The sequence below is a fragment of the Rosa chinensis genome, chromosome 1 (genome assembly GCF_002994745.2).
Source record: "Rosa chinensis cultivar Old Blush chromosome 1, RchiOBHm-V2, whole genome shotgun sequence".
Taxonomy (NCBI): Eukaryota; Viridiplantae; Streptophyta; class Magnoliopsida; order Rosales; family Rosaceae; genus Rosa; species Rosa chinensis.
In genome coordinates this window covers 30,135,074-30,143,503 of record NC_037088.1, presented here as the reverse complement: position 1 = coordinate 30,143,503, position 8,430 = coordinate 30,135,074, and the positions used below count along the sequence as shown (strand labels likewise).

Here is an 8,430-nt window from a genome sequence, read left to right as displayed (position 1 = left end):
TCTAGCAGCATTCTATGGATCTTTGGTTCTATTGTTTGTCTTCTAAAATACAATAAAGTTTTGATCTTCTGAAAGCTGAGGGTAGATTAAGTAACAGAAAAGTCTAAGCCATGAATGTAAGTTCTTGATATGTTGCGAGCATATTATTTTGTTTGCCTAAAGCTGTAGGGGTATTCATTGTTGATCTAGCTGTTGTACTTGAATTCAAGAAAGAAATTCAGACTTTGGTTTAGAGTCAATATATATATATATATATATATATATATATATATATACAGATCCTATCCAGAGCGGAGCTCCGTTTTGAAAATTAACGTGTGAAGTTCGAGTTTTCGGTCACTTTTCGGTCGCATATCCACATCTCAACCGTTCAGTTTTTAAGTACTAGTGTATAGATCGTCTCTGAAAATTTTCAGCCAAAATGATGATCGTTAAGGCATTGATAAGTGCCTTAAAGCTAGTACGGTTCAGGTTGACGGATTCAGTCCGTCCATTGGTTTAAACGAGTTAGATGCCTTAACGATCATAATTTGGCTGAAAATTTGCAGAGATGATCTATACAGTAGTACCTAAAAACTGAACGGTCGAGATGTGGATATGCGATCGAAAAGTGACCCAAAACTCGAACTTCACACTTTAATTTCAAAGCGGAGCTCCGCTCTGGATCGGATCTGATATATATATATATATATATATATATATATATATATATGCATGCAATCTGTTTAGGGTCCAATAGACAGTTACTACTTATCTAGAAATGGCCTTGAAGTTGCAAAATTGGGTTAATAATTTGTCTCTAAAAACACCATTATGTGGTTTTAACCTTCAGTGATTTTAACAACACCGGTCATGTGACAAACAAAGAATTCTTCTCTGATTCTTCGCTGAGTTGATATGTCGTGGTTGTTGATTTTTGGATAGGCAGAATCCTTAGTTCCTGATGCTACAGTTTATCTTATAAAATATAATGAAGTTTTGAACTAGGTAAAAGCTAATCTAAATTCATGGTATGTTCAATTGAAATTGTTAAAACTAATGATTGCCAAAATACTAATTTGCTATCTGTAAAACCATCTGTAACAACAGTCCAATCATAGTAAAAACCAAAATAAAAACCAGAGAGATATCCCATGTTTACATTCGACAGATGAGGTTGAGGCATTTAAGTAAACTGTAGACAAAGGGGGGAAGTAGACAAATTCATTTGAGTCCTAGCTATATTCAATCATGATAAGCTTATATCCTGCCATTATTATATCTCCAATTTAAAGTTTCTTTTTGTATTTCTCGATGCAGAACGGACTCTATAGGAGCAGGTTGCACTTGCAGTCATGGACTGCCAGTGTCTTGATGCTGCAAAGGTATAATACTTATTCTTTAGCTTATACTTCTAAAGTACTTTGCTACAACTTTAGGCTATGATGATTTCAAATAGTTTACTTTGTATGCTATGCTGAATTGAGACTGCTGTGTTATCTGCTGTGTTTGAAGACTAATCTGATGAGATCCTAAAATGCTCTCAGCTTCAACTTCCTGCCACTGGATAGTGCTCATGGAGACTCCTCCACAAGGGGTCATTTCCAAACAAGAAGTTATTGAATACTATATTAAAACCGTTCAAAGAGTTTTGGGCAAGTGGCTGGGTAAGCTTTAATTTTGTTTGCCACTGTGGAATTGCTTAGGCTCTCAAGCTGAACTATGCTTCAATGTTGGTTTCTATAGTGACAAGGATGCTCAGATGTGTATATATAATGCTTCTTGGGAAACTCATTTTGGCTTTTGCTGTGATGTTAATGATGAAACTTCCCATAAGCTTGCACGTAAAATTCTTTCATTTTTACCCATGTTTAGTTCAATTGCTTGTTGCTAGACACTAAATCTGTAGGTGTGCTATTTTGTGGTTGTCACAAAATGAGTGCTTCAGAGATTTTCTGTTTGAACAGACGATGAAGTTTCCATGAGGTTTGGTTGTTCATTAATGTCAATGTTGAATTGTTTAATTCTTTGCATGTCTTTGTTTTAAGTACCGGGGGTTTTATCGATTAGGCCTGACCCATATTTTGTTTATGTGAAAAAGGATTACAGTTTTTCAAACGTTCAAAAATGCAACTCTGTTATTTCCACATGGGAATACCAAACACTGGCTTGTTCGAATGGATAAACCGGGGATTGGTGTTGTTACAAAGGCGCAAATGGTTGATTATTATGCTCAAATACTAACAAAGGTCTTAGGAAAGTAAGTATCTTATTATGAATTTACTTTCTGCTTCCTTCTATTATTTACTTTTGCTGATTGGTGTATGTTGAGCAAAATTTGTAAATTAATATACCCAACACAATTTCGCTCTATCTTATTGATAAAATAGAGCTTTTAATTATGTCAGGTTCGACCCATTCAAGATAATAATCTCTTAATTACAACCCCTCACTTTAAGGGAAAACCCTTTGATTCCAAGTACAAAGTTAACGTATGGAGATGTGTGTGCTTGTGAAAAATTGCGGCTGCACCTGGGTTGTTTTACAGGCTGCCTACGTACCCCGGAAGGGATCAAGCCACTCGTAGTTCAAGTTTTTGTGGCCTTGGGGGTTTCAACAGGTAGATGACCTGTCGAAAACTTTGGCTATGTATTTGAGTGAATTTGGTTTTGAAAGAACCAGGGATTCGGTTTATGTTGTGGTTGCATCCAGATTTAAATCCAGATTGCCTACATACCCTGTGAAGGGATCAAACCATTGCAGTTCATACTTGTTTATATGAGCTTTCTTGGTTTTGTACCAAAAGCAATTTTCATTTTGGGTTTCGGAGCAATTCTCTTACGAAACCAGAGTTTGTGTATTTTGATGTGGACACCCGAAGCATCGAGCTTCGCCGAATTCGTCAAATGGGCCCAAAATTTGAGGTGGGCTTTGCTTGCGAGTTATGTTGTTCGGTCTACACCAATTAAGGCTTTTGGGGCTCAAATTTGCTATGGGCACCCGTAATGACCCAGCTGCTTACAACTGCCCCTTGTTTTCTTTTTCATGTTTAATCACTTTCTTTCTTCTCTTCACCAAAACCAGACGATCTCGAAGCATTTGGCGGAATGCTCCAAGAATAAGGATACCCCTGTTAATCAATGAAGGGCTTCGGAGATGAATTGCATTTCTCCCAATCTAATCTGGGTAGAATCGCATTCGTGTTCTTAGCAAGGAGGACTTCATCATCTGGAGCTTGTGACTGATCCTTTCGCTTTTCTGCACAGAAGATTGGGTGAGGGTTTTTAACTCCTTTGTTTGATTTATGAATTAGGAGAACCCAAATTTCTGAACTTTTCCTCATGGTCCCCCTCGTTGGTGATTCCAGGGCACTGGGTTAATGAATCTTGAAGGAACTCTAGCCTTTGTTTGTCGAAGCTTGTTCGTGGGTGTGCAGAGATCAGCAAACTTTGTGCAGTAACCAACTCTTTGCTTGAATGCGTCATTGCACAAGCATATTGAGTGGTAAACTTCTTCGTTAATTTCTTTTGTTTTGTTCCTGCACTCTAGACCTCCAGATTTGAGCTTTTGTCTTGTGCATGAATTGATGGTCTGCAATGCCACTTTGTCAGCTTCTGCAATTGTGTTGGACACTTAGTTAATTAAGCCCTTTTGTCTTATGCATAGCTTAATTAATCAATCTCGTGGCCTGCACATCACCATAGCACTCATTCTTTGTTTTATTTATTACTTTGTGCTTTTATGGATTTCTGGGATTGCCTTGTTGACATTGACCAAAACTTGGGTTAAAACTCCTTTGCACATGGATGCCATTGCCAGAGACTTTTCTTCTTTAATTTTCATGTCGGCACCGCTTCAATTTCTTGCATCAACACTTGCTGCAATCTCTTGGAATAAGTTGAAATTGGCTCTAACATATGCCTTGCATTTCAACACATCTCTGTTTCGTGCACTTAATTAGTGTTGCAAGTTGTTATTTTGCCATTCCACCGCCAGGCTTTCAACTTTTTCTATGTTGTGTACCTTGACCTGTGGCTCCCAGAAGTACACAGCTATCGACCTTTGGTTTTAAACTTTGGACAGGAACAACTTCTTTCTGAGCATAACTTGTATTTGGTTATGACAAAATAGCTTAATGTGCAGGTGCAAACAAAAGCGGCAATTATCAAAGCCTCAAAGGTCTCTCGAAGCTTATTTTTCTTTAAGGTGAGCTTCTTCTTTAAAGTATTAGTTTCGACATCAACTTGTTTGTAGGCATTAAGTTTGCAGTCTGCTGCAGAATTGGATTCATTATGACAACTTCTCTCCCTGGCTACACAGGTGGCCAGAGACAAGAACAGCGACTATACCGTAGCCAAGTATCAGAACTCCAGGATTTAAACTCAAGGGTGAGGCCTTCTTTTATTTACCCATTGGCTATTTTGAGAATAGGTGTTTTGAAATAGAGATCGGGACTGGCTCTTTTTGGCTATGGTGTTTTGAAAGGATGCAGGGGGTAATTATATGTGGTGTTTAAGTGAAGTTGACAGAGTTCCTGTTATCATTTTTATGTTGAATCACGACCCTATATGGAAGCAAGGTCTGGATGGTGATCCACAAAGGGCCCTCTGTCAGTTCCGGTTTATTAAACTGCCGAAACTTGAGGATGATATCGGCACCCTAAGGCTTGCTGTTTCAAAGTTATGAAAACAGTATTGGCACCGTAAGGCACCGCCACCGGAGCTTTGAAAGTAGTTTCGGCACCCTAAGGCACGCCAAGTCGAAGCTCAACGACAATATCGGCACCCTAAGGCACGCCGTGTCGGAGCATGATATTGATACCCTACGGTATCGCTGGAGGCCTGCATCATTGGAGAACAGCAAAGGAAAAGGTGCAGATCGTTGAAAGTCTCACCCTCTTCCTTCTTGCTTTCTTCCTCTCCTCCGCTGCTCTCCCTCTGCTTCTTCCCGGTCTCCTGATGTTGCTATGTTCTATATTTTCGTCCTCCCTTTTTTTCTTTTTATGCAATGCTTTTTATATTGCACCGATCATGAGTTTGGTTTGTATAAAACATAGAGTTTTAGAGTTCAACTTGGAGTGAACTACTTGGGGAACTTGTATTCCGTGAAGACTACAACTCTTGTATTTTGTAGTTGCTTTGTAATCTATATTTTGACAAAACAAGAAGTCTGACGTCTTGTAAAAATCCAATAGACCAGCTTAATGACTCTTGTGCTTTTTCCTTTTGCTTAGAGTTTTAAAAGCTATCAACTTTGTCCATCCTTGTTTTTATGAGAGGCTTTTAATTTTATTTAAATAAAGCACTCATATTTTCCTGATATGGACGGGCCTCGTTGTAATTGGATGTGCGAATTTTTTCGTTTCAACAGTGTAATATATTTGTCTGTAGTGAAAAAGATGCACAAATGTGTATATATCATGTTGGAAATCTTTCTGTTGTGAAATTGATGAAGAATCTACAAGCAATCTGGAAAGTTAGTATATGAACGAAATGAAATTTAGTATGCCCACATTTGGTTTCTTTTTTTACATATTGTGGACTAAATGCTCCATATACTGCAGGTGTTCCTGGTGTTTTATCTTTTCAGCCAGACAAGAGTTATGACTCAGATAATAAAAACTATGGAGGTTTTACTCTTTCTTAGCTTGGATTTTACGGTTCATTCGTTAAAATTGTCTGGTTATGTTTGTAATTTTAGATGATTTTGTATCTTGTCATTGCTAGATCAGAACTTTGCTTCTCAATTTAAATGTCTTTTGAACCCATTTGCACCTATATTTACCAACTCGATGTCATGGAATGTCTTGCTTTTGAGATATAAGTAATACTAGAGTAGCACTCTGTGTCTTGGTTTTGCATATTTCTGTCAGTGTCAGAGAGCAATTACACCATACCCTCCCAAGTAATTATGTGCATAGATTGAATACAATAAAATTCTTGTGGAAATAATTTTTAATGTATCATTGAACACTAGAGCAAGGAAGTAGAAGATAAGTGCAGAATGGTGATAGGTGACTTTTTTCTCTGTCTGCAAAGTGAAGGGGAGTTGGCAAGATTGTGACTTTTTCTTCAAACATACAAATTTACTGAAGTTTGATGGTGGTAGAAAATGGTGTAAACGAGTAAGGAGAAAGCAGAAGGAAATAACCTATAATGTATTTATGTGTTACAGCCTGCTTCTACTAATGGAGATTCTGAAACACATGCACCTTGATCCCTACTACTAGCTACTACTTATAAGGTCCTGGAAGAAACTTTTATTTGTTTTCAGTTTGGTATTGCTCTCGTACTATTTCTATTGTTATGGATGATGCTATTTTTCCTATGTATTAAGACTATGCAGTTTGAATTCACTAAATTACTCAAATCTTCACTATGTATCTATTTGGTGAGAAAATTTAATTTCTGAGAAAATTCTAATATTTAAAATTGAATGTAATCGCATTTACTATATTTATTCTGATTGTCGGTGAGCCATTTCTGACAACATTTTATGAATAAACCATATTCGTCGGTAAAAGTTATCTGTATAGATGGAAATATCCCACAAAGCAAATATGTCATCGAAAATACTCAAATTACGATTCCCGCCAAAATTCGTTAGTCGGAAATATTTATTCCGACGAAGGTATTGGTCGTAAATATGTCGTAGGAAAAAGTTTTCCGACAACTCTTGGGGTCGGAAAAAATGGGTCAGAAAATATTATTGCAACCAAACGAGTAGTCGAAACTAAGTTGTCGGAAATAGTTATTCCGACGAAAAATATGGCCGGAAACAATTCGTCGGAAATGCAATTATTTCCGACGAAAAACCTTAATTCCGTCGACTTTTTTCGGACGAAACAAACATTAATTCATACCAAAACGAGGCTCAAATCCGACGGTGATATTAGTCGGAAATAAGGTTTTCCGACGGTGATATTCGACGCATTTCCGATAGTCAGAAGAAAATTATTTCCGACCATGACATTTCCAACAACTTTCCGATGATGACTTTTCGTCGGAAATAGGTATTTCCAACGAAAATGCCCTATTTCTGACCATTTTTCGTCGTCGGAAATTATCGTCTGTGTTGTATATACATGCAACAATGGTTTGTATGTTCAGAGGTAGTGAAACCTTTTGAAAGAAGTGACTAAGCTCTCCTAGCAAAACACCAATTACCTATACTAAAGCGCTATCTCTCCGTGAACAGTAAGTCCCATATTGATTTACATTTTTGCCCCTCATTTTTTCTTTATTACAACGCTGCCATTCAATCGATAGACAGACAGAAATATAGGTCTTCTGGGTCTTGCGAGAGAGAGGTTCTGCAATTTCAATCTTCTTCGATTTTCATCCATCACTACTTAACCCAATGACCCAGTCGATCCCTTTCTCATTTCTGTTAACTACATCATGACACTGATCAAGGTTACGCCATTTGCAGAGAGTAGTTTTCAGGTTTGTGACCGCTGTTCAAGTCGAAAGGACAAGTCTCCTGTAAGTAGATTTTGTTGATTCTCCTCATTTAGTTTATGGGTTTGGCGATTTGGATTGGATTCTCCACTAAAGTTTCAGTCTTGATTTCAATTGGGTACTTCCGTTTTTATTCTTTGATACCCCCAACATGAAGGGGAATTATTTTAACCTCTGTTATAGTGTTATCTCAATAATTGAAGGAATTAGTCTCTCTTCTGAAATCGCCTGATTCAATTCCAATCGCACTTTCAAAACTTGAAACTTGAACGCGATCTTTCAAAAAGGCTTTTCTATGATTTACTGTACCGATTAGTATATGTGTATTACAATTATATTACTGATCATGCACTTTATTCGAATCCAATTCCTCCAATTAGAAGCTAGGTTGCTTTAATTTGGAAGCCATTAAGTGTGTTCCAGAGAAATGAAATGTGTTTGGTAAGCAGATCTAATATGGTAGTAGGGATCTGTAAGTTAAAGTCATTGCTAAGTTGGGCATAGGATCACCCAGGTCAACATTCAATTTGAAAGTTTGCCGCTTAAACATTTTTAGATTTGAGGGGTCGGGTCTGAGGAGAAGCAACAAACTAAATAGCTCGGGTATTAATTTGTTTAGTATGTTGGGGATGTTATGGTTTGGGAATTTAGGATGTAATAGTTTGGGATAATCTGAGCAATGAGATTCATGGTTTCAATTCATGCTATAGTGACCCTGCAGTTAAACAAAAGGTTACAAATATTTGTCACCTTGGATCAAAGTCCGATTCTATTTGCTTCATCACTGTTATTTGCATAAAATCAATTTTAGTATAGATGCGTTTGCTTCGATTATCTTTAGAATGAAGACGATTTAGTTTCATTCAATTCATTTGAAAGTGTTCTCTTATCTCAATTTAGTTTCAACGTACTGCATCAGTTTGGTTTTGATTAACAAGAGGTTAAGGTGGATACAAATTTCTGCAGTACACTGCCATTTCCTGTTATTAAT

At 37.2% G+C, this 8,430-nt stretch overlaps 2 long non-coding RNA genes across 2 annotated transcripts; both read left to right on the top strand.

The window, feature by feature from the left end:
- Positions 1-3,350: 3,350 nt before the first annotated feature.
- LOC112181928 lies at positions 3,351-5,201 on the top strand. The gene is made up of 3 exons (XR_002929199.2): positions 3,351-3,483; positions 4,123-4,185; positions 4,300-5,201. It is a non-coding gene; the product is annotated as an uncharacterized LOC112181928 (long non-coding RNA).
- Positions 5,202-5,403: 202 nt separating this feature from the next.
- LOC112182783 lies at positions 5,404-6,122 on the top strand. The gene is made up of 3 exons (XR_002929544.2): positions 5,404-5,454; positions 5,543-5,608; positions 5,956-6,122. It is a non-coding gene; the product is annotated as an uncharacterized LOC112182783 (long non-coding RNA).
- The last annotated feature ends 2,308 nt before the right edge of the window (positions 6,123-8,430 follow it).